At 39.7% G+C, this 26,121-nt stretch overlaps 1 protein-coding gene and 1 long non-coding RNA gene across 4 annotated transcripts in view; both read right to left on the reverse strand.

The window, feature by feature from the left end:
• Positions 1 to 26,121, reverse strand: part of stxbp6 (syntaxin binding protein 6 (amisyn)) — a 340,603-nt gene that overhangs the window by 208,107 nt on the left and 106,375 nt on the right. The gene's annotated exons all lie outside the window — the stretch shown is intronic.
• Positions 425 to 22,763, reverse strand: LOC132384689 (uncharacterized). Its single transcript, XR_009508985.1, has 3 exons — positions 19,785 to 22,763; positions 17,994 to 18,132; positions 425 to 2,246 (listed from the first exon to the last, which is right to left on the reverse strand). It is a non-coding gene; the product is annotated as an uncharacterized LOC132384689 (long non-coding RNA).

Genomic DNA, 26,121 nt, shown 5'->3' on the forward strand with positions numbered 1-26,121 from the left:
ACTTGTCTGGATACATATGGCTTGAACAGAAACGTGTGCAGTTTGTTTGTCTGATGCACTTGTCACTAGGCCATCTCCAGTGGACTGAAGTTATAATATATAAAAGTACATCTGGCTGCCTGTTTAGTGCCCACCATGGAGTGGTGGAGAGAATTATGGGCAATGAACAAGCAGCCAGACACCCTCAAATATCCTACTTTATCCATCCCCTCACATAGAAAGAATCAAAAGATCAAATTGCTCTTTTCAATTACTTTTGCCTGTAGTCTGTCACAGATTAGGAGAGAAGCTTGAAATTGAGCGAAAGGAAAGCCCAGCAGGTAAAAGCCAAACTAGTCACTAGTCAAGGCCAAAAGTTCAGGGGTTCTTAAAAATGAGCTTTTATTACCTATCGCTTACTATCATTGAGAAGGTGGTTGTGAACCACCCTTACAAAAGCTTCTGGTGAAAGGCTAAAGGGTTGCAACTAAACAAAGTGTCTGTCTGTGTGTAAATGTGTCTGTGTGTAAGTGTGTGTGTGTGTGACATACACTGTAAAAGAACAGTCTCGATACAGAACATGATTGCAATACAACCTATAATTTATGTTTTCAAGGAACACATACAAAAGCTGCGCCCTGTCACGCTAGCCTAATTATAGAAAAAGCAATTATTGTAAAAAAGCAATGGCAGCTAAACTCAATTTCAGATTTTAAACCAACAAAGTATTTTGTTACAATTAAAAGACCAAGACAGCAATATTCATTTTGTCAAAACTATACTTTTAATACAAGCTGCTACAATAAAATCAGTTACTCATAACTATATTTCATTTTGCATTTATTCTATCAACACCCATTCTTTTTCTAATAGACTTTTTAAATAAATGTGTTTTCCCTTCTCCTTGAAGAAAAGCTCCCATAAGATCAACTCCCTCCAAGTTCTCTCAGTTTTAATTGACAAAGTTGTCTCTTGCATTACCAGTCATTTCACACACACCAAGGTTTCAAAGGCAGCCGCTGTTTTCTCCATTTACAAATCAACCACTAAAGTAACCGTACATATGATTCTATGTGGCTCTAAAGCTGTTGGTGGGAGTCAGAAATGTACATTTCTTATGTACAGTTTATGCAACAGCAACTGCATTTGTGTACCATATTTTGGGATGCCTTGACAAGGATGAAAGTGCTATATGCAGTGAAACAGAAGACTAGTTATGCTGTGGATTGGGAAGCCAGATGTCAATGAGTGAGAGAGGGGCCGGGCCAATCAAGAATGAGCAGATTAAGTGCTGTCCAAAAGAAAGTCAGGCAGGGGAGAGGGTTTATGAACAGAAATGGATGGGGGATTTAAAAAAAAAGTAAGCTTGTCAGGAGAAGTACAGGAACATATTGGTCATCTCTGAACACCAGTATAGTTCATCCTTTTGGACCAAATCAGACCATTGAAGATAAGAAACTTAAAACCAATCATTAGTTATGATAGAAACCTGCATTAATCATGCTAATACTTTGGAGGAAATAAATTTAGTTAATTTAGTTGAGTAGAATCAATAAAAACTTTTGGACATTTGTTGAGGTAGATGACAGAACTAGACGATGCAAATTTGCAGAATGAACTGCAACCAATAGATCCTACAGACTCAATCAGATCAGGTGATTTTTGTCACACGCACCACATTGAAACTAAACTTCAAATGTAAGGTGTAGTTTATTACAAACCAAAAATCAAGGTATTATTAAATACTTCCCATTTTTCAAGGTATGCACAAGTTTTTAAATTTATACCAAGTCAAAGAATGATTTACCATAATGATTTTCAAATCCACTATCTGTATGTTTTCTTTCAAATTAGAAAGTTACACATTACCCAATGAGTAAAGGGATGCTGAATTGGGTTAGCCATTGCCCAACTCTAAAATGACTCATCTCAATCACTTTTAACATGTGACAGCTGACGGCCATGAAAATCTTTAATATACCCAAGAACTTCCGACACCTGTGTGGTAAGGAGCTCATTGCAATGAACATTATTCTGAAGTATAACTTACGATTGATAATTAATACATTAATAAAAATAATAACAAAGGAGCAGCTCTAGATTTTTCAACCATCTGCAAACAATTGCCACAGTGGTACATCAAATTAAAATGATGCTATTACAGCTCAAGTCATCAAAGTTCAGAGTTCATTTTCGGCATCCTCTGTAAGCAAATTTGTACATTCCTTCCCGTGAGCCCTTGGGTTTCCTCCAGGTGCTCCAGTTTCCTGCCACAGTCCAAAGACAAATGGGTTAGCAGGCTAATTGATCTTTGTAAATGTCCTGTGATTGGGGTAGGGTTAAATTTGAGAGTCGCTGGGTGGTGCAGCTCAAAGGTCCAGAAGGGCCTACTACATTGTGTATCTCTAAATAAAATGAAATATATAATAGATAAAATTGCTGTTTTTTTTTTTCCTGATTAAAATTCAAATCACTGTGTCACTTCTTTTTTTAAGTAACTGAATCTTTTCCCACTAGAAATATAAATGACAATAACAGCAAACCTCCTGTGACTCAAATGGCTTTACATTTCTTTTCCACTTAGAGAACACAACTCAAAAATCGACAGACAAGCAGTAACAATGTCACTGGGGGGAAAAGCATGCCACTAGTGCAGCGGGCTGCAATTACCATCATCCTGTCATTGTCTTCTTTGGCAATTATGGATCCACTCACATTTTCCTTTCACGACCACTAGGCTTCTTTTGCTCAACCTGTCATGAGTTTGGACAAGATATATTTGGGCAATAACAGAGGAGCTTCAGGATTCTCATACTAATTTCAATACCCCTGCTACTTTGTCAAAAGCTGAAATGCATCACTTCACATTTTCTTTCTGCTACCACTCCCACTATTTATCTTGACAACAAATACAATTTAAGCCAACATGTACCCCATGAAACAAACTATATTGGCCAATTAAGTTTGACAGTAACAGCATGCTTTTGAGTGAAGGACTGTCATCAAAGCTTTTTATTTCCAACACCAGCACTCTGTCAGATGGAATATTCTTTCCAATGATTCACCATGTCAAAGTCCTTCATTACTTGCATTCAAGCAAACCAATCAAAATAATTGTCAAAGGGAGAGATTTCTTTTTTTTAATGTTTCACATTGGGGAAACGGTGAAAATAACACAAAACATCAGGAACATATAGAACAGTTTCTTGTTCTGCTGCAGAACTATATTTGTTAAAGCAATAATCTGTACCTGTGCAAAAACACGAGTTTGATGCCAGCCTCTCGACATAGTTTCAAGAATTAGTCATTTTTGACTGCCCAATACTGGTCATACTGGACTTCACTGGTTTCCATTTGTTTCTGTAATGTTTAATATTCCCTGTGCTGACAGCTTGAAAGCTATATACTAGTATGAAGTGTGCATTGCCTGTGGTACTGCCACAATTATAAATGAAGAACAAGATACAAAGAGCACATTCACTTAATCTAAAAGCAAATACTGCAGATCTGAAAGCCAAAATTAAAATAGAAAATATAGCAGGTGAGACAGCATCAGAAGTGAGATAAACAAGGTAAATATTCCAGGTCAACAACCTTTCATCAGAATTGTCATTTGCTCTGAAATCCATTTGCCAAAATTGTTGCCTAACCTGCAGAGTATTTCCAGCATTTTCCCTTTTTGTTTTTAAAATAACCTACACAGAATCCCACAGTGAATTAAACACTTGTGAAACACCTGCACATTTGAGCTCTATCTGCAACTTCCAGTTGTCTCTCAGTTTAATCCTTCCATTCCACACTGACCAATGCCATTGGCCTCTTGTACTGTTCCAGCCAAGTTCAGTGTAAGCCTGGGGATCACTTTCTCATCTTTCAAATAGGCTCATTGCAGCCTTCCAGATTCAATACTGAATTGAACGTTTTCAAATAATCAGCCATTCTTGGAACTCATATTTTCAGTACTCACAGCTTTACCTCCTCACTTCAGGAATTTCAGAGTTTATTCTACTCTGCTGGCTTGCATCTCCTCCAGACACAGCTTATGTTACTGCGTAGCCTTCCTTCGACAATTGCATCATTGAGTACCCCCTGGTTTTCAGCCTCTGAGAAATTCCCCATTATTTCATATTTACCCAACTCTGATGAAAATTCATGAAAATTAAATACACAGATCCTAGCTGAGCTTATGAACCTCAGCATTCTGCTGTGCTTCACAATATCAACATATTCAATAATTTGCTTTAAACACATCTGTCTGATGATATTTAAATTACCACGACCAAAGACACTAACTGCCTTCTTTAGTTGATTCCTATTTACTTATTTCCTTCCTTGTCCTGATTCATTTAATCATTTCTCTCCTGTTTTCTTTTGCTCAACGTCACAAATGGCAGCACAGTGAGCTGGATTACGGTTTAAAGCAAATGCAGCAACAACAGCTATGACTAATGACATCCTTCTCCATTTCAAGTTAGCTACTAAATATTATTATTTAAAATCATTTTAATTGACTCATGTGATGATATCTCAGCAACTGGCCCTTTTACTCCAATACTAGAAAGGTTCCAGGTAAATTATGCCAACATCTGTCCACTGAAATGAGAAAATGCTTCACTGTCATTCCCATTATCGCTGTTCCCCACAACAACAGCTATACCACTTTGAATACTGTTGGGGGGGGAGGAAATGACCTAGTAGATGAAAGCCATAGTGGTCTGGTCTCTGGCACAGAAGAGAAGTGGGGAGAAGAGGCAATCGGTAGTGATAGGGTATTCATTTGCTACGGGGAACAGCAAGGAAATTCTGTGGACAACAAAATGATCAAATCCACAACTTTTTTAAGTGGAAGGGTGAGCAGCCTAAGGCCACGGTCCATGTTGGTACCAATGACATGGGTAAGAGGAGTGACGGGGTTCTGCAAAATGAATTCAGGGAATTAAGTGCCAAAATAAAGGATACGACCTCAAGAGTTGTGATCTCAGGATTGCTACCCATGACCCATGCTGGTGAGACCATAAATTGGAAGATCATACAATTTAGCATGTGGCTAAGGAGATGGAGCATGAGGGAGGGCTTCAGATTTTCGGATCATTGGGCTGTCTTCCAGGGAAGGTAGGACCTGTATAGAAGGGACAATTTGCACCTGAGCTGGAAGGGGTCTAACATCCCAGCAGGAAGATTTGCTAGAGTGGTGCAGGAGATTTTAAACTAGAGTTACAGGTGGTGTGGGAACTGGAGTGCTAGTACATATAGTGGAGTCGTTGTGGAGAAAGGTGTTGTTAACCCTATGATGTAAGGAATCAAAAGGTTGAGTATAGTAGGACTCATGTTCTGAACATAGAACATAGCAATCTACAGCACATTATACAGGCTCTTTGGCCTGCAATATTATGTCAACTATATATCCTACTCTCGAAGCTGCCTACAGTTTCCCTACCACATAGACCTCTATTTTCCCAAGCTCCATGTACCTATCTGAGAGTCTCTTCAAAGACCCTATTGCATCCACCTCCATCTCTGTTGCTAGCAGTGCATTCCATGCACCCACCACTCTGTGTGGAAAAACTTACCCCTGATATCCTCCTCAATTACCTACTTCCAAGCACCTTAAAACTATGCCCCTTGTGTTAGCCATTTCAACTCTGGGAAAACGTTTCTGGCTATCCACACAATCAATGCTTCTCATCACCTTACATACCTCTATCCGGTGACCTCTCATCCTCTGTCACTACAAGGAGAAAAGGCCAAGTTCACTCAATGAGATTACATTTTAGACCACCCAGGATATGAGGAGCAAATTTGCAGAGAGATCACAGAAACACAAGGTTGTGATAGTAGGCAATTTTAGTAGGCAAAAGTAGGCAACTTTCCACATATTGACTGGGACTCCCATACTGTAAAAGTGCTGGGTGGGAAAGAGTTTGTCAAATGTGGTCAGGAAGTTTTGCGGAAACTTAGTACAAAGAAGTACCAACTATAGAGTGTGTGATACTAGATCTGCTATTAGAGAATGAGACAGGGCAGGTAACAGAAGTTTGTTGGGGAACACTTTACATCTAGTGATCATAATGCCATTAATTTCAAGGTAACTACAGAAAAGCATAGGTTTTCTCCTTGGGTTGAGGTTCTAAACTGGAGTAAGGCTAATCTTAATGGTACCAGAAAGGATCTAGCAAATGTGGTTGGGACAAGTTGTTTTCTGTTAACACTGTTAATTGTTAAGTGGGAGGCCTTCAAAAGTGAAATTTTGAGTGTACATAGTTTGTACTGAATGTTCCTGTCAAAATAAAAGCAAGGATAACAGGTTTAGGGAACCTTGGGTTTCAAGAGATAGATGCCCTGATTAAGAAGGAGATGCACCAGTCGCAGTTATAAGCAACAAGGAACAAATGAGGTACTTGAGTACAAGAAATGCAAGAGAACACTTGAAGAGGAAATCAGGAGGGCTAAAAGAAGACGTGATGTTGCTCTAGCAGACAAGTCAAATGAGAATCCTAAATGTGTCTACAGATATATTAAGAGCAAAAGGATACCAAGGGACAAAACTGGTCCTCTGGAAGATCAGAACAGTAATCTATGCAGCTGGAAGAGGAGGGGCAGATCTTACAAGGATTTTATTGCATCTGTATTTACCTAGGAGATGGACACAGAGTCTGTAGAAGTGAGGCAAAACAGCAAGATTATGGACCCTGTACAGATAACAGAGGAGGAAGTGTTTTGTGTCTTGAGGCAAATTAGGGTGGATAAATCCATAAGGCTTGACGAAGTGTTCTCTTGGACACTGTGGGAGGCAAGTGCAGAAATGGCAGGGGTCCTAAGGTGCCAGAGGATTGGAGAATAGCTACTGTTACTCCATTGTTTAAGAAAGGCTCTGAGAATAACTCAGGAAATTATAGGCCAGTGAGCCTGACATCAGTAGAGGGAACTTTATTGGAAGATTTCCTATGTGACTGGATATACAAGTATTTGGGTAGATAGGGACTGATTAGGGATAGTCAACATGGCTTTCTGCATGGTCCGGGTTCAGGTTGATGGGTTTAAGCAAATTAATAGTTCAGCACAGACTAAATGGGCCAAAGGATGTATTTTTCTGCTGTAGTATTTGATAAAGAGTTAAGTTCAAGGTGGTTCATTTAAATACATCCCCATCTAATTATTCAGGTAGCTATTAAATATCCTGCAAGATTATTTACAGAACAATGTGCAACTTAACCTTGTGTCACAGAATATTCTGGTTGCTGTACTGCTGCTTTTTTACATCTATAAACATGCTGAGCACAATGGCTGTCAATTTTTTGATATTACAACTTTCTAAATTCAATAACTTCAGACAATCAGCCATTCTTGTAACTTGCATTTCCACCACTCATGTTTCCTTTTCACCAATTTTAGATTTTATTTCTCTTCCAGATGACTTACCAGCCTTCCTTCAGAAAGCACCACCATCACTTGCATTCATCTACTTTCCATATGTCTTAAACATTTCTAGAAACCTATCTAGAGTACACTGGTTCTACTTGTCCACACCAGGTTACTTCTTCAAAACACTCCAGCCTCAAACCACATTGACTTTGTTCTCTTACTCTGCTCTTCTACACGATCTTTCAAAATGGCGCTAACATTTTTCCAAACACATACTAAAGTAATAGGTCTCTAGTTTCCTGCATTCCAAATACAGGAGCTACATTTACTCTTTTGCAATCTAAATCTAAAGGAAAACATCCTGATAGTTAAAGAATTTTGGTAGATTAAACCAACCGATCAGCAGCCTCACCAGCACCTAGAGACTCGTCAGCCCACTCTTCCAATAGTTTACTTAGCATTTCTTCCCTGGAGAATATAATCTTCCGCACTTCCTCACTGTTTCACCTTCTGATTTACAGCTACTTCTGGAGTGTTACCAATTCTTCCCATAGTCAAGACTGATGTAAAGTACTTAATTCATGTGACATTGCTTGTTCTCCACTGTCAGCTTCCCAGATTCACTTTCTATAGGACCAACTCTCATGTTATTAACTTGTTACTTTATTAAACATCCAAGGAAATTCCAATCCATTCTTATGTTTCTGGCTATTTCTATCTTTTACTTTATTTTTCTTTTCCTCATTAACCTTAGTAAAATGGTGCTGCTTTTTTATACATTTTCTGTCCAATCTTGTGATTTGCCATCCACCTTTGTGCAATTGCATGTGTTTTCTTTAAGTTTAAGATTAATTTTACCTTTATGTTTAGTTAGCTACAAATGGTAGTTTCATGCCTTAGAAATTTATTTCACATCAGAAACATCTATTCGGCATCTTGACCTTCTGATCCATTAATTTAATCTACCTCTCGCTTCTGCAATTGTCCTTTTGAGTCTAAAATACCAACACCTCACTGATCTTTCTCCCCTCAGTGTGAAGTTAAAATTTTATTACATCATGACCACTGCTACCCAAGGATGCTTTCACGATGAGGTAATTAATACTTCCATGTTGCACAATATTAGGTGCAATATAGTCTGCTCTTCGGTTAGCATCAGTAAGTGCTGTCTGAGGAAACTATCCTAAAAACACAATGATCTCCAAGTTTGGCTACTTTTATCCATTTGAGTTTCCAGTTCATTGGTAGGAAAATCCTCCATTATCATTGTACTTCTCAGAAAAATCCTGCTATTTCTTCTTTAATGTTCTGTTCATGGGTGTGCCTACTAATGGAGGTCTTACAAAACACACTCGTCGGGGACCTCTTGCCTTATTATTTTTTGAATCAACATCACAACTGCTTCAACATCCTGACTGTCCTGCCAAATGGACTTGGCCTGAATCATTGACTGTACACTTTTCCATAGATGCTGCTTGGCCTGCTGGGTTCCTCCAGCATTTTGTGTGTGTTGTTCTGAACTTATAACCATTTTTCATCATTGCACCAGGATCAAAATTATTTAACAGAGCTATCATCTGCCTTTTCCTGCCCTTCTAAACAGCCATGTAATCTGCAAGGTTCAGATCTCAATACAAGCATCCTACAGCTGGTCTATGTAATGGTCATCAGATTTACTGATTTCGAAGTTTGCTTTCAGGTCACCTGTTTTGCTTTGAATGCAATGTGCATTCTGATACACAACATTAAAGTTTAGATCTTGTACCATGCTTGAAACTCCTGACCTTATCTGATTTCAACTCTCTAACCCTTCCTGGTAATCTGTCTATCATTCCCATATTTGTCTCTAGCATCATCCCCATTGTTCAGTTTACAACAATTTTGCAACTCTTATTCCTTCCCCCCAACATCAAGTTTCAAAACTATCGCCTTTCCCTATTTACATGGCTCTCTAGAACAATGGTCCCAGCACAGTTCAAGTGGACCATCCCAACATTACCAAACCCCACTCACTCAGGGACTAGCACTTTAGACTTACAACTACACTTCCATTTCCCTAACTTACTTACTTTACAGCAAATTGCAAATCTCTCACATAGCAATCCAAAGAGCACCTTTGACCTCATTTTTTTTCTTTGATACCTACCTGCTCATATTGACAATGCAAAAACTTCCTTTCTCCTGCCAATGTCAATAGAATCTCTTGAACCCAGAGAAGATATTCTAAATATCCCAAACCTGGCATTGGAAAGACAACAGAGCCTCTTAGACATTTGCTTTTTGCTGTAGAGAGCACAGTCAATTCCCCTCGGTAATACTATCCCATACCTTTACTTCTAGTAATAGTTGCTTGCTAACCTCCTACCTGAATGTCTCCTGGTGCATTATAGGCAGTTAAGTCATCAGCCCTGCATCCTCCACACTCATCTAAAGAAGCTGAAAGAATAAAATTCTCTGGACTATTGTAAGACTAATGATCCTCACCTCTACCAATAATAATCTCAAAATCTGAAAAATGTTGAAAAGAGTGTTAATTGTCTAATTTTTTTACTTATAAATCATTTATTTCAGAGAAAACATGAAACAGGTACATCTGCCACAGTTTTTTTTTTAAACAGAGTAAAACCCCCAAAACTTATGTACTGCAAATATGCTTTGACTAATTTAGCTGCAAGAGGAATATTGCTCATAATAGCATAGGATTCGGAAGAAGGCTGCAGCAGGAGAGCAGCTAAGGATTTCCAGGGGAAGACATTTTGAGGTCTCGGCGGAACAGAGAGGCCAGACTGCGCAGGCGTGTGACATCAGCCAGTTGAGCGCGAACGGTTTAAAAAGAAGGCAGCCATATCTAGCAGGCAGCATTAGGAGCAGGCAGTGGAGTGAGAGGAAGCAGAGTGAAAGGGCTTTGGCTCCACGGGCTTCAGCGGTAACGGGACGAGGTGAGGCAGTTATTGATTGTAAGAGGAGGTAGTATGTGTGTGAGGCCAGTTTTCTGTGGTCGGTGTCAGATGTGGGAGGTCCTGGACAGCCACATCTGCACCCAGTGCACAGAAATGCAACTCTTAAGGGACCGTGTTAGAGAACTGGAGCTGCAGCTCAATGACCTTCGTCTGGGCAGGGAGAGTGAGGAGGTGATAGGAGTTACAGACAGCTGGTCACAGTCAGGAGAGGGAAGGGGAAAAGTCAGGTACAAGAGAATACCCCTGAGGCTGTACCCCCTGACAATAAGTACTCTTGTTTGAGTACTGTTGGGGGGGACAGCCTACCAGGGGGCAGCGACAGTGGCTGTGCCTCTGGCACGAAGTCCGGCCCTGTGGCTCAGAAGGGTAGGGAAAGGAAAAGGAAGGCAGTAGTGATAGGGGACTCTATAGTCAGGGGTTCAGACAGGCAATTCTGTGGAGGCAAGAAAGAAACTCAGATGGTAGCTTGCCTCCCAGGTGCCAGGGTCCGGGATGTTTCTGATCGCGTCCAAAATATCCTGCGGTGGGAGGGAGAACAGCCAGAGGTTGTGGTACATATTGGTACCAATGACATAGGTAAGAAAAGGGAAGAGGTCCTGAAAGGCTACAGGGAGTTAGGAAGGAAGTTGAAAATCAGGACCTCAAAGGTAATAATCTTGGGATTACTGCCTATGCCACGCGACAGTGAGAATAGGAGTAGAATGAGGTGGTGGTTAAATGTGTGGCTGAGGAATTGGAGCAGGGGGCAGGGATTCAGATTTCTGGATCATTGGGACCTCTTTTGGGGCGGGTATGACCTGTACAAAAAGGACAGGTTGCACTTGAATCCCAGGGGAACCAATATCCTCGCGGGCAGGTTTAAGCTAGTTTGGCGGGGGGGGTGGGAATCAGAATGTGAGTACAGGGATTAAGGTAGAAGGACAAAGGCATGATTCTAAGAGTTCCGAGTTGATGAGGAAGGACAGGCAGAGGACAAAACATAATTGTAGCCAGTTAAAGGGATTGAAATGTATCTATTTCAAATCTAGGAGTATCAGGAACAAGGAGGATGAATCTAGAGTATGGATTAGTGTGTGGAATTACGATGTTGTGGCCGTTACTGAAATATGGTTAGACGAAGGGCAGGATTGGATGATGCAGGTCCCGGGGTTCAGGTGTTTTAAAAGGAATAGGTGGGGGGGGGTAGAAAAGAGGGGGGAGTGGCATTGCTAGTCAGGGATAGTATCACAGCTATAGAAAGGGAGGATGCTGCAGAAAGAGTGTCCACAGAGTCAATCTGGGTGGAAGTCAGAAATAGGAAGGGATCAATCACTGTGCTGGGAGTAGCCTATAGGCCCCCAAATAGCCCTCGGGACACTGAGGAGCAGATAAGCAGGCAGATTTTAGAATGATGCAGGAAATACAGGGTAGTAGTTATGGGTGATTTCAACTTCCCTCATATTGACTGGCACCTCCTGAGTGCAAGGGGGATAGATGGGGCTGAATTTGTCAGGTATGTTCAAGGATTCCTGACACAGTATGTGGACCAGCTGACCAGAGGAAAGGCTATACTAGATCTAGTTCTGGGTAATGAACCTGGTCAGGTGACAGACCTCTTGGTGGGGGAGCATTTTGGTGAGAGTGACCACAACTCCCTTAGCTTCAGCATAGCTATAAAAAGGGATAAAATCAGATAAAGTGGTAAAGTGCTTAACTGGGGAAGGGCTGACTTTGAAGGGATGAGGCAGGAACTAGCAAGAGTAAATTGGAAACAGATGTTCAAAGGGGAAAGCACAGAAGTAATGTGGGAGAAGTTTAGGGATCACTTGAGCTGGGTTCAGGATAGGTTTGTCCCACTGAGGCAAGGAAAAAATGGTAGGAAAAGGGAACTGTGGCTGATGAAACATGGGAGGCAACTCGTCAAGAGGAAAGAGGAACATATATTAGATATAAGAAGCAGGAAGTAGGAGGGGCTTATGAGAAATATAGGGTAGCCAGGAAGGAGCTAAAGAAAGGACTTAGGAGAGTTCATAGGGGGCATGAGAAGGCCTTGGCATGTAGAATTAAGGAGAACCCCAAGGCGTTCTATGCGTATGTGAAGAATAGGAGGATGACGAGAATGAAGGTGGGACTGCTAAAGGATAAAGAGGGCAACATGTGCCTGGAGGTGGAGGAGGTTGGGGAGGTTCTAAATGAATACTTAGCTTCAGTATTCAGAAGTGAAAAGGATCTTGATCAGGATGAGGTCGAAGTAGAGCAGGCTTGTGTGCTGGACAATGTGGAGATTAAGGAAGAAGTAGTGCTGGATCTTCTTAAAAACATTAAGATTGATAAATCCCCAAGGCTGGATATGATACACCCCAGGTTGTTATGGGAATTGAGAGAAGAGATCGCAGGAGCAATAGCTATGATCTTTGAATCTTCTTTGGCTGCAGGGGAAGTGCCAAAGGACTGGAGAATGGCAAATGTAGTTCCCTTGTTTAAAAAAGGTAATAGGGAGAAACCTGGGAACTATAGACCAGTGAGTCTTACGTCAGTGGTCTGCAAACTACTGGAAAGGATTCTTAAGGATAGGATCTATGAGCATTTGGAGAAGTATAGTCTACTCATGGATAGTCAACATGGCTTTGTGAGGGGAAGATTGTGCCTCATGAGCCTGATTGAGTTTTTTGAAGAGGTAACAAAAGAAATTGATGAGGGTAGGGCTGTGGATGTGGTCCACATGGACTTTAGCAAAGCATTTGACAAGGTCCCTCATGAGAGACTCATCTAGAAAGTCATGAGGCATAGATCAGTGGAACCTTGGCTGGTGGAATAAAAAAATGGCTTAAAGGAAGAAAGCAGAGGGTAGTGTGGAAGGAAAGTATTCTGCCTGGAGGTCAGTGACTAGTGGAGTGCTGCAGGGATCTGTCCTGTGACCCCTGCTATTTGTGATTTTTATAAATGACCCGGATGAAGAGGCAGAAGGATGGGTGAGTAAGTTTGCGGATGACACAAAGATTGGGGGAGTTGTGGATGGAGCTGTAGGTGGTCAAAGGTTACAAGAGGATATAGACAGGCTGCAGAGTTGGGCAGAAAAATGGCAGATGGAGTTCAATCCAGACAAGTGTGAGGTGATGCATTTTGGAAGGACAAACCAGAAGACTGAGTACAGGATTAATGGTCAGTTACTTAAGAGTGTGGATGAACAAAGGGACCTTGAGGTTCAAATCCATAACGTTGCTGCACAGGTTGATAGGGTAGTTAAGAAGGCCTATGGGATGCTAGGCTTCATTAACAGGGGGATTGAGTTCAAGAGTGGAGAGGCCATGTTGCATCTCTACAGATCTCTGGTGAGACTGCACTTAGAGTATTGTGTTCAGTTCTGGTCACCGCATTATAGGAAGGATGTGGAAGCTATGGAGAGGGTGCAGAGGAGATTTACCAGAATGTTGCCTGGATTGGAGAACAAGTCATATGAAGCATGGTTAGCAGAGCTGGGACTTTTCTCTTTGGAGCGTAGAAGAATGAGAGGGGACTTGATAGAGGTCTACAAGATTATGAGAGGCATAAATAGGGTGGATAGTCAGTAACTGTTTCCCAGGGCACCAATAGCAAACACCAGAGGGTATAGGTACAAAATTAAGGGAGGGAAGTTTAGGGGAGACATCAGGGGTAAGTTTTTTTTTTACACAGAGGGTTGTGAGTGCCTGGAATGACTTGCCAGGGATGGTGGTGGAGACTAAAGCATTAGGGGTATTTAAGAGCCTCTTGGACAGGCACATGGATGAAAGAAAAAATGGAGGGTTATGGGGTAGTGTGGGTTTAGTACTTTTTTTTTAAAGGATTATATGGGTCGGCATAACATGGAGGGCTGAAAGGCCTTTACTGTGCCATAGTGTTCTATGGTTCTATAAAACGACGCAGCCATCTTCATCTCAGCTTTAAACTTCCAACACAACAAAAAGTTCTTGTTTAGTTGAAGATGTTAACAGAGAATGCGATAAGGAACAAGGTAGATGCTCCTCTGCAGTATACAAAGCTGAGAAGCTAAGACCACCTCATCAAGCTCTGAAGTAGGTGTTCAAATTTATTGTTGTCTGACTGTACATAGACATAACCAAATGAAACAATGTTCCTCCAGACCACAGAGCACCCATAATTTTTATATCACACACAGCACATCAAACAAATTGTACTACAAATATGTTAATAAAATATAATTGAAAATGTATGTGAAGCATGCTGTATAGATGAACAGCAAACAGTAGTCTAAAGGAAACAGATCACTATCCTGATGATGAGACCTTGGTGGTGACAAGGTGTTCATTAATCTCACAGCCTGGGAGAAGAAGCTGTTACCTAGGGAGTGAAGATGGAATAGCCTGAAACAGACAAGAGCAGGGAATATGCAGAGACAAATAAGCAGAGGGAGACAAGTGCTAAAATAGAAGGGAAGAAAGGTAGAAAAAAACGAGGACAGGGACTCTCATATCTGCTGCTGAGTGAAACTCCTTGTGGAATTTCAAGAGGAGTGATTTCCCCTCTGGCAGATAGGACTCAGAAATAATGTAATAGAACACAGAACAGAAATTTACAGCACATTACATATCCTTCAGCTCACAATGTTGTGCCGACCATGTAACCTACTCTGCAGTCTCCTTAGAATTTCCCTGGCACATAGCCCTCTATTTTTCTAATCTCCATGTACCTATCTAACAGGCTCTTAAAAGACCCTATTTTATCTGCTTCCACCACCGCCATTGGCAGTACATTCCATGCACCCACCACTCTGTGTGGAAAAACTTACCCCTAGCATCCCCTCTGTACCTATTTCCAAGTACCTTAATATGATGCCCCCTCGTGTTAGCCATTTCAGCCTTGGAAAAAAGCCTCTGGCTATCCACATGATCAATGCCCCTCATTATCTTATACACATTTATAAGGTCACCTCCATTGCTCCAAGGATAAAAGGACAAGTACACTCAAGGTACACCTTCCAATCCAGGCAATATCCTTGTAAATCTCCTCAGCACACTCTCTATAGTATCCACATCCTTCCTGTAGAGAGATGACCAGAACTGAACACAATATTCCAAGTGAGATCTGACCAAGGTCTTACACAGCTATAACATTCTACCTCACAGCCCTTGAACTCAATCCCATGGTTGATGAATGCCATCACACCACACACCTTCTTAACAACACTGTCAACCTACACTGAAGCTTTGGGTCACTAAGACTACTCAGATCCTCCACACTGCCAAGAGCCTTACCATTTATATTATATTCTGTATTCAAACTGGACCTACCAAAATGAACCACTTCACACTTATCTGGGTTGAAGTCCATCTGCCACTTCTTAGACCAGTTCTGCATCCTACCGATGTCCCACTGTAACCTCTGACAATGAATATGTTCACCTACTCACCACAAAAAATATGGATGTATGGATGTTTTAATGTTCATTTAAATGCTAACAATTCCCATTCTGCTTATACATGCAGTGTTATGATGTAAAGCTTCATTTACTCAGACATGGTTAGAAGTTGCTGCCTTTCACAATTTATTTGACCATCTTCTGTCTCATATGAGAGGAACTGCTTTATATATGGACTTTAAAAGCATATCCAATTAATACTGTCAGACAGAATCCATTAGTCTCCTGCTTGTGAACAATAAAAAAAAATGATTGCTGCACACTAAGATGAAAGGATGGTGGGAAAAGAACAAAATACCTTCACTGGTGCTCTATTATTGTTGGCTCTAACAGAGATGCCTGCTGGTGTTAGCTGGAGGCTTTGACAATGCATGTATTTAGAGTTGTTCTGCAAAGTAGTTATCAAACCTGTATTTGGCTTTTTGAGAGTAGAAACAACTACATTATTTACTTGGAAGAATTACTTGAGAATCACTGCTTTATTTGAAGGAAGAGTTAGATCCCCAGATAGTAGGAAGGGAAGTGTGGTATTTTATCTTTACACCTGTGAAGATACCTTGAGATTGGGAGTGATTGGTGCAAATGAGAGAAAGCTGTAGGGGAGGGAGTGTGAAGAAAGGTCTTATCACACTGACGGTGGTGAAAGTTACATAGGACTATTTGTTAAACATAGGGTGGAAGATGAGAACAAGCTGCAAGTTATATAAAATCAGAGATGCTGTCTCAGATAGTTTCAACAAAACAGCACCAGACCTAACAACCAAAATGAGCAAGTAAGGTTGGTGGTGGTACATCACCTAATATAGCACATGTACAGGCCTAGGTAAACTTTACACAATCTGTCTGCAGGAAAACACATGAGGAAGTTGTCTATGTTTCAGTTACAGATGCTCTATGGTCATTTAATAACTGTGGCTGTGAAAATTATGATAATTCCCAAATTTCTTTGCCACAAGCTACAGGGGATATCACTTACCTCCAAAGTCTGCAGAATGAACTACTGACCTGTCAGCTCCCACACTAACAATAACACACTTAAAAGAGAGGGCTTGGGGACCTTCAACCACCAGCTTTCTACAGGTACTGTTCCATCACTGCAATAACCATCTTTCTCAGCACTGAAGCAGTTGCTAAGGGTTAATGGGCAATCCGTATACTGGCATTTCTCAGCTGATCTGAGAAACAGGTTTGAATCAAGGACCCAATTCACACAATAGGGACGAAGCAGCGAAGAGTTAGACATTGACCACTCCTGATGGTTACACAATACAGAAGGCACAGCCTGCCGTGAAAACAAGTCTTCTATTTTAAGATTTACTGCAGCAGTTGCCCTCACCAGAGAACTACCTCAGTGAATGAATTACTGTCATTCCAGATACTTGTTCCCAAATATCCTTCTGCATCAGTTCTGCTGTACTAAAACCTTTAAATAAATCACCTTCATAGAAATTCCTTGGGAAAGGATGAATTCCTTCCAATGGAATTTTGAGAGATCTAATGAGGCCATTTGGGAACTATGGACTCTTCCACAAACACTGGGGAAAGTTTGCTCCCCTTGCTACTTACATTGGACCTGTGTTCCCAACAGATGTATTTTGGATGTTCAAAACCATCCATCTTGAAAGCTCCTTGTCCATTTTGAGCAGTTATTGGCCTAAGGTTCTCAGCACACAGTGGAGATGCTGCTTTTTATATACCAAAAAACAAGATGCTTTGAACACATTCTTAAATCTTGTCATCAGTCCACCTGCTAGTCTAGTAAACTATTCTGCATACAGAATGATAACTACAATACATGACAACTAATTTAATGGAAAGTAAGGGCTGCCCATTCAGGGTTCAACAGTATAAGTGGTTAAGTTACAGGACGAGAAGCAAGAATTTCAGAGTGATGATGCAGTGAAAGAAGTTGAAATCTAACCATCACATCTGATGTAAAAAATCCAATAATTAAATAAATCTGGAATTAGTAATGGTAACCATGAAACTCCAGCTGGTTCACTCTATAGACGCACAGTGGAGAGTATACTAACTTGCTTCACAGTAGTGATGCAATCCTACAAGTAGTAGTGTATACAGACTAAATCATCACGGAAGACCCTCTCCACCATTGCAAGGAACACTGTCACAAGATTGCTGCATCGATCATCAATGACCCCCACCATCCAGGCCATGCTCTTTTCTCATGGCTGGCATCAGAAAAGGGGAAGAAGATTCAGAGGTCCCACACCAACAAGTGAGGGCACAGTTCTAAACCTCAGGGTCCTGAACCAACATAGATAAACTTCACTCACCCTGGCTCTGAAACATTATTTGTTTCTTTCTTTTGTATTTCCACAATTTGTCTTCTTTTGCACACTGGTTATTTGTCACTTTGTTTGTGTGTAGTCTTTTCATTAATTTTAGAGTATTTCCTGGTTTTATTGTGAATGCCTGCAAGAAAATAAATTTCACGGTAGCATATAGTAATGTATATATACTTTGATAATAAATTTACTTTGAACTTGCTTCTGTTTGATCTGGCCTATATACAACTCCAGACCCTTGAATTTAGAGGCATTTAAGCATGGGCAATGGACGCCAGCATTTCCCAAGATGCCCAAACTCCAAGAATGAACTAGTAACACCCAAATGTCAACCAATGAGCGTTGCGCCTTTCATACAACAAAGTTCATAATTCTGTGACTCCAGCAAAGCGCTGCACCAGCAACCTCATATTACAAGGTGCATTTGGTTGAGAGAACAGCAAAGGACACTGAGGGAGGTCAGAATATTATTCCCACTGTATCACCTTCTCTGGAACTGAAGTAATGTCCACTGAGCTGCTCAACTTTCAGATACATATTTCAGGAGGCATATACTCACATCAGATAGACCTCAGAGAATCTGGCAGAGGCTGAGAGCATTATCTGAACAGCTTATCTAAGCCAGCATGGTTGAACAGGTAATCCATCACTGAGGTCAACACGAGATCCAAGAGTTTAAATAGCCCTTGCAAAATGCTGATTTTCCACCCAGACCAACATTTCCTGGCCCTCAATATGAGCCAGATTTCCAAGGCACAATTTATGAACACAAGTCACACAATTTCAAAGCAACCTGTTCTTGAAGTAGAAAGTCATTTTAAAGGAAACTATCACTCAGGTAGAAGCATTGAGGTTTCAAACATTAATGCAAAAGAAATCTGATTCCTCAACACGTACAAGAAAGATGAAAAAAGAAAAACGTCTACATGAAGAACGATAACAGAATACTTAGGAGAATGGCACTGAAATTACAGATGTCTCAAAAATCAATAGCTTCTGCAAGTGATTATACTGGAGACACAATTTATCTTGTAGGTTGCACCATAGTGGTCATTACAAAGTGATGGCTGCAAAGCAGTCAAGACTGGGAATTTAATACAATAGGATTTGAAGTCTATAGAAAAGATAGGGGAAATGGTAGAAGACAGGAATAGCCCAAGTGATTCATGGTGAAATAATTTCCGTAACATATGATATAATGACAATTCAGCAGAACTTTACAGGAAAAGCAGCATACTGTTACAAGTTCAGTATTACAAAACCCAATGGATCTGCAAATATAAAGTTAAATCAAGAATGTTATTTTTTCAGTTAAATAATCCAGAATTTGAATTGGTGTTAGCATCAGTAACTCCAGACTTAGCAACTGCAAAAGGAGTTCAAAGGTCTCAGCTCAAAGTGGTAAAAGGGTAAACACAAAGACTGAGCAAGTACAAAGCAAAGGCAGAGTACTGTAAATGGGTGATCATGTGGAATGGCATAAGCTCAGATATCTAGAAGAGCCATTTCCAACAGTCATAATCTACATACAATACGATGGTGTGTAGGCCATATCAGTTTACACGATGAGCTGCAGTTAATTAAAATAATAATGGTGTATGAACTTTTATCAAATACCAAATCATAAAATAATGAACTGAAGTTAATGTTTGAAGGGGTGCAACATGGATCTATTTCAACAATTTTACAGATTAAAGAAGGCTGACTTCCATGCATTGAGAAGAATGAGGCTTATACTTGGGGGAAAAGAAATTTCAGTAAAAACTTAAAGGTCCTCACCAGGTTATGGAAGGGATCCATTCCTATGAATGGTTTATAACCCAGACATAACTCATGTCAGAGTAAATTGAATTCCCCCAAGGTAGAAGATGCCTGCAGCAGCCAGCAATTCTTTCCATTTTCCAAAATATTTGTCCAGGATGTATGTAATCAACTATTCATACGCTGGGGAGTTTCTGAACTAGGAAAAATACTATACTGTAGAATTAGTATGTACCCCTAAAACACTACTTAAAAATCACTGAATAAAACACTACTTGCATAAAAAAAATCACAACACACAGCTCTATACAAGGTACAAGAAAAAGCCAATAATATACAAAAACTAACAAATGGAACAAAGTGTAATTGCAGTTAAAAGAAATATGAAAAAAACCATGCAAGGGCTACATAAGCAACATATTTTTGTTTCCAAGTACATCAGGTAACATTAGAATGATTAGCTGTAACCCATGTTCTTGAAGCTGACCAGAGAGCATGTATCAGCTTAGTTTAAACCAGTTATGTAATTGATTTAGAATGAAGGACTACGTATGGATATGGTGATTACTTAAGGGTAGGATACGAGGAATCACTGGTGTGCTCATTACCAGGGTGAAGATAGAGAAAGGAACAAAATAAACAAAAGGTGAATTGAGGTACTTATGGCCAAGGAGCGCAAGACCAAATCACAAAGTCCAAATTTAGACTTCAGTGTTTTGGGACGTTGCACCTGCAAAGCTGCGTATCTTGCTGTTGCCTACCTCATGAGGCAAACCAAGATTTTTTTACATCTGTTATCAAAAGCGAATTGATCAATTAGTTAGGAACCATTAGCCTGCCTACAAAATGCCCGTTTATTTACTGAATTGTTTTTTGGTCTTGCATTCCTTGACCTTAAGTATCCCACTTCACCTCCCCACTTTGGGAATCAAGTTCAAGAAATGAAAGAATCAGCACTGTCAGATTCCTGGCCTGTTCCCAGGAATGGCCACCAACAGTGATTATTTCATTCTTTGATCTTGTTCCCCGAAGTGCAATACAGAATTCAGTCAATTTTCTGTAGATTCAAGAAACACAATTAACATGAATGACAACGCCAGACTGTTTTGCTGCTCAGCAGAACAATATTTAAGACTATTCTATGTCCTACCATAATCAATAATAAACTGTGTTTAGATACATATACTTCGCAAATATGGAAAAGTACAATATGGTGGATAACGAATCTGATTCTCTCCACACAGATCCATGAAAGACAGTGACCCTTTGTATTCCATTCACACTTTCTGCCTTGTCAACCACCAACAACGCATTTTTCTTTGTTTGGAATAGACTGCTCACTGAATGCACATCTTTGCAGAAACCTAACAAGATGAAATAAGATTATAAATCAGTAGTGCTTCACAACCTATTTAAAAACTGAATTGAATTCAGATTGTAAAACAAGTTTAAATTTCACATTAATTGGTTTGAATGTCCACCAGACTGCCCTGTTGCATTACAAGCTCTCTCTTGTGCCTTTCAATAGGCACAAATTGTTTCTTGAAATTCACTGCAAGTCCATGTGACCTTCAGAGAAGCCAGTTAAAAATGCATATTCACTGTTTTCTTCATAGTGGGGCAGAAAGATGACTGAAAATGGGTGGTGACTGTTTCCAGATTGGATAAATAAACATTTGATTATTCACTTCATTACATACAATTACATTTGAGGGGATCTCTCTCTGTCTCATGGAGCATCAACTGCAGATCTTTCTCCATATTAACAATAACAACAACCTGTCCTTCATTTTCTAATTGTGTATTCAATAATGACAGGGTTGGTATTGGAATTGGTTCATTATTGTCATTACATATACTGGGATACAATGAAAAGCTTGTCTTACATACTGTTCACACAGTTCATTGATGTTCAACAAGGAGAAAACAATAATGCAGAAGAAAGTATAACAGCTACAGAGAAAGTGTAGTGCAGGTAAACAATAAGGCGCAAGCTGTAGATTATGAGGCCAAGAGTCTATTTTATCGTGTTAAAGAACCATTTAATAGTCTTCTGATTGCGGGGTAGAAGCTTTCCTCAATTCTAGTGGCATGTCTTATCCATTCTACCGCATTAAAATCTTTCTTGAGGAGGTGGGACAGTGTAACAGTAACGCTCCCCGACTTTGCCATATCCAACTTCCAACAGCTTTTGAGATTGATAACTAAGACTGCATTCAATTCACATGCTCTTTAAAGCCACACTTTAAGTTTTCTTCATGACTTAGAATTCTGATGTTAGGATGCTTATTTTTAAACTTTGGAATATGAACATTATTAGCATGACCACAATTTATCTGATTAAGTACTAGAGGTGAGGAGGTTATGGTCAGGAAGCCACTTGAAAACACAACGGCAAATGTTTACAGTTGTGCCAATCTGTGTTTCAAGATTCGGGAACCAAATAATCATAATAGGTATAAGTTTATAGTCTTATTTAAGGAGTTTTTAGTATAAGCTCAAAGCAATGATTTTACTCCAGTCATCAAGAAATGCATTAATGATATAATTATAATTAACATTCATTTTCTCCAGTCCCAAAGCACCAACGTCAAAATTCTCTTTTTTTTTTAACCTAAAGCCTCCTTTAGCTTCAGTTCTAGAAATCTCTCCAATCCCTTTTCAGGTTCATTGAGACTCACACTTATCACAAATATTGGCTTCAGCCTTCAAACATTTGCACTCTAGAAACTCCAACATGAAAATCTGTTCTGCTAATGCTTTTCTTTCATGGTAATTTTTCTTAAGCCAAGCTCCTCCATTATATTCAGATTACATTCAGATTTCCCCCCCTCACCCCCCAGTATCTCCAACCGGCTTCATAGCATTAAAAAAAATTACTATTTCAAATCATTACTCAAATTTAAAATTGCTGGAAGTCAACAGGGATCTGAAGAACACTGATGAACAGCCTCATACATCAATGGACATCTGAAAACACAAAATAATAATTTGGATGGAATAATCTTTTCAAAGACATACAAAACTCATTATGTGTAAGTGCACAATTAATTTTGATTTAATGTATCCTCCATATTTCACTAATAATGGAATAAATGCATTTGCAACTAATATAACTTTATAGATAATAAAAGAGTTGACCTTTTCAATAAGCACTTTTTTAAAATATTTAAATGGAAATAAAACCTTTTGTTTAATGATAGCTTTGAAGTACCCAGCTCTCAGGGTTTATACAGGTATATACAAAAGTAACTTTTAAATAGATCAAAGAAAAAGTAAAATATTTTTGTCAGGCGGTTAAAAGCAATTAATGGTGTAATTTCATCAGCACTACAAGGGCATGAATATGCTAAATGCTACAATTGAAACACAACCAACTACATATTGCTATTAAACTGATGCATTTAATGCCAAAGGCCTGCCAAAATTCTGAGTATAATTTGAGGTTTTAAAATTACCATCAACAAACACAATTTGAGCCAAAGGTTGAGTGAGCACTGCCTGAAATTTCACTATAAATTATTAAGTCCATCTTTATAATGTTAATTATTTTTGCTAATCACAATGGCTATCTAATCACTAGGAGGAGCATGTGGTTACCTCAAATGTACATGCCCATTCCAATATTTTCGATTTATGCATTTGAAAGTTGTCAACCCTTTTCTGATCCAAGCTTTGGCATTTGATAAGGTGACCCTTCTACTGTTTACAAACATTATTGCATTACTGTGATGTAGTTATTACAATAACATACTGTCAGACCAAAAAATGTACTAAATTTTGAGTTTCATATTTTGCTCAGAAACACTTCAGCTCTCTTTTCAGATTTTAACATTTATGAACACAATTCTGATATCTAGAAAACATTTAGATAGGACAAAAAGGAGAGCAAATACAGAGAAATTGAGCAGGTTTATTAGATTAAGAAATCAAGGGAAAAATGAAAGGTCAGAAAGTTTTATTTTTGAAATTTTACATCATAATCTCTCAAAATCTAAATCCACAAAAACAAACTAAAACTGGACATCACCAACAATGGCATTAAATGGTAATTATATTAGTTACATTTAAATGACAGAAAGCAGGTTTTACTATGATCTAGGGTGGAACTGCAGCAATTTCACACCATTTGTTGATGAAGTAGACAGTATTTCTGCGTTATAAATCCAATGCAGATTAGCCCAGGGAGAAACTTTTTAACAATACAACATGCCTGAGGGAGCTGCATCTTATGTATATAATGACAAGCATCATTACTTTCATTGTTATAGAGTGAAAATATTAGCCTGATATAGTTCAAAATTCAGACCGTATTGTTTAACTGTGTCCCAATTATCTGCAATTTCAATTCCATGCTTAATATACCTTTTGGTACTTGGAGCAGGCTCAACATTTTTGGTCATTATTCTAATAGCTAAATGGCCAATGACTCATTTGAAAAGTGAAAATAATGTTATTGTATTAAGTCCTGATGAGCTCGATTTCTTCCTGTAAAAAAATGAGATGTTATCAACCAGATCATGAAAGAAATGGACAAGTTCAATAGTCACAGTTCCCACACCCCCAAGATTAGGGGAGTCAAAAACTAGAAGGGATAGGTTCAAGATGAGAAAGGAAAGTTTTAAAAGGGACCTGAGTGGCAACGTTATTCCCACACACAGAAAGTGGTGCATATATGGAAAGAGTTGCCAGAGGAAGTGGTAGAGGGAGATACAATCATTTTGCAGACGCACGAATAGGAAAAGGTAATAGGGGTATAGGCCAAATACAGACAAATGGGTCCAGGTCAATGAGGTGACTTGTCTGACTTGGTCAAATTGGGCTGTAGGACCCATTTCCATGCTGTATAATATGACTCTGCCCCTCAGAAACCGACACTATTTGTACTACCAAAACGGTCTAGGGTCAATTACTAAAAGTTCAACATTAACAGAGTTTATTTGGTGTGTCTAGGAAGGATTCTTGACGCAATACGTAGACCAGGCCAACTAGGGGAGAGGCCATATTGGATCTGGTACTAGGCAAAGAACAGGTGACAGATCTCTTGGTGGCATAGGAGCAGATGGTAAAGTATGGTAAATTAGAGGGGGGCAAATTATTATGCTGTTGGGCAGGAGCTTGGGAGAAAAATTGGGAAAAGATGTATTCTGAGAAATGCACAACAGATATGTGGAGGTTGTTGAGGGAGCACTTCCGTGGGGTACTGGATAGATTTGTCCTGGATAGGGAAAGGATGGTAGGGTGAAGGAACCATAGTTGACATTGTTGACAAGAGATGTGGAACATGTAGTCAAAAGGAAACTTTTAGTCTGCAGGTGACATGCAGGTTGGTTGAGTTGTACTAGTGTAGAAGGTTGTTGTAGGTTACAACAGAAAATTGACAAGATGCAAAGCTGGGCTGATAAGTGGTAAAAGGAGTTCAACCTAGATAATTATAACATGATTCACTTTCAAAAGAAGAATACCAGGTTAATGGAAATATTCCAAACAATGCGGAGGAACAGAGGGATCTTGGGATCATTTAAAGTTGCCATGCAAGTTAACACGGCCATTAAAATGTATGATGTGCTGGCCTTCATTAGTTAGGGGACTAAGTTCAAAGCTCTAAAATAATGTTGTAGCTCTATAAAACCCCAGTTAGACCACACTGTGGACAACAGGTCCAAAGCAGATACCATTTCATTGGCTCTTCACTCAAACCTGGAACACCTAGGCAGCAAAGATGCATAGATCAGGACGCTCTTTATCGACTGCAGCTGAGTATTTAATAGCATCATTCCCTCAAAACTGATCAACATAAGACACAGGAGCAGAATTAGGCCATTCAGCCCATTGAGTCTGCTCCACCATTCTATCATGGCTGATCCATGATCCCACTCAACCCCATACATATGCTGACTTGCCATACTCTTTGATGCCCTGACCGACCAGGAAACGATCAACTTCCGCCTTAAATATATACACAGATTTGACCTCCACCACAGTCAGTGGCAGAGCATTCTGCAGATTTACTACTGTTGGCTAAACTAATTCCTTTTTAACTCTGTTCTAAAGGGTTGGACCTCAATTTTGAGGCTGGGCCCTCTGTTCTGGATATCCCCACCACACGAAACATCCTCTCCACATCCACCCTATCTAGTGCTTTCAATATTCAGTTGGTTTCAAAGCGATCCCCCAACATTCTTCTTAATTCCAGTGAGAACAGGCCCAAAGCTGCCAAACACACCTCATATGTTAACCCCTTCATTCTCAAAATCATCCTTGTGAACCTCCTCTGACTCTCTTCAATGACAACACATCCTTTCTGAGATATAGGGCCCAAAACTGTTGACAATGCTCCAAGTGCGGCCTGCCT

The sequence above is a fragment of the Hypanus sabinus genome, chromosome 2 (genome assembly GCF_030144855.1).
Source record: "Hypanus sabinus isolate sHypSab1 chromosome 2, sHypSab1.hap1, whole genome shotgun sequence".
In the NCBI taxonomy this organism is placed as follows: Eukaryota; Metazoa; Chordata; class Chondrichthyes; order Myliobatiformes; family Dasyatidae; genus Hypanus; species Hypanus sabinus.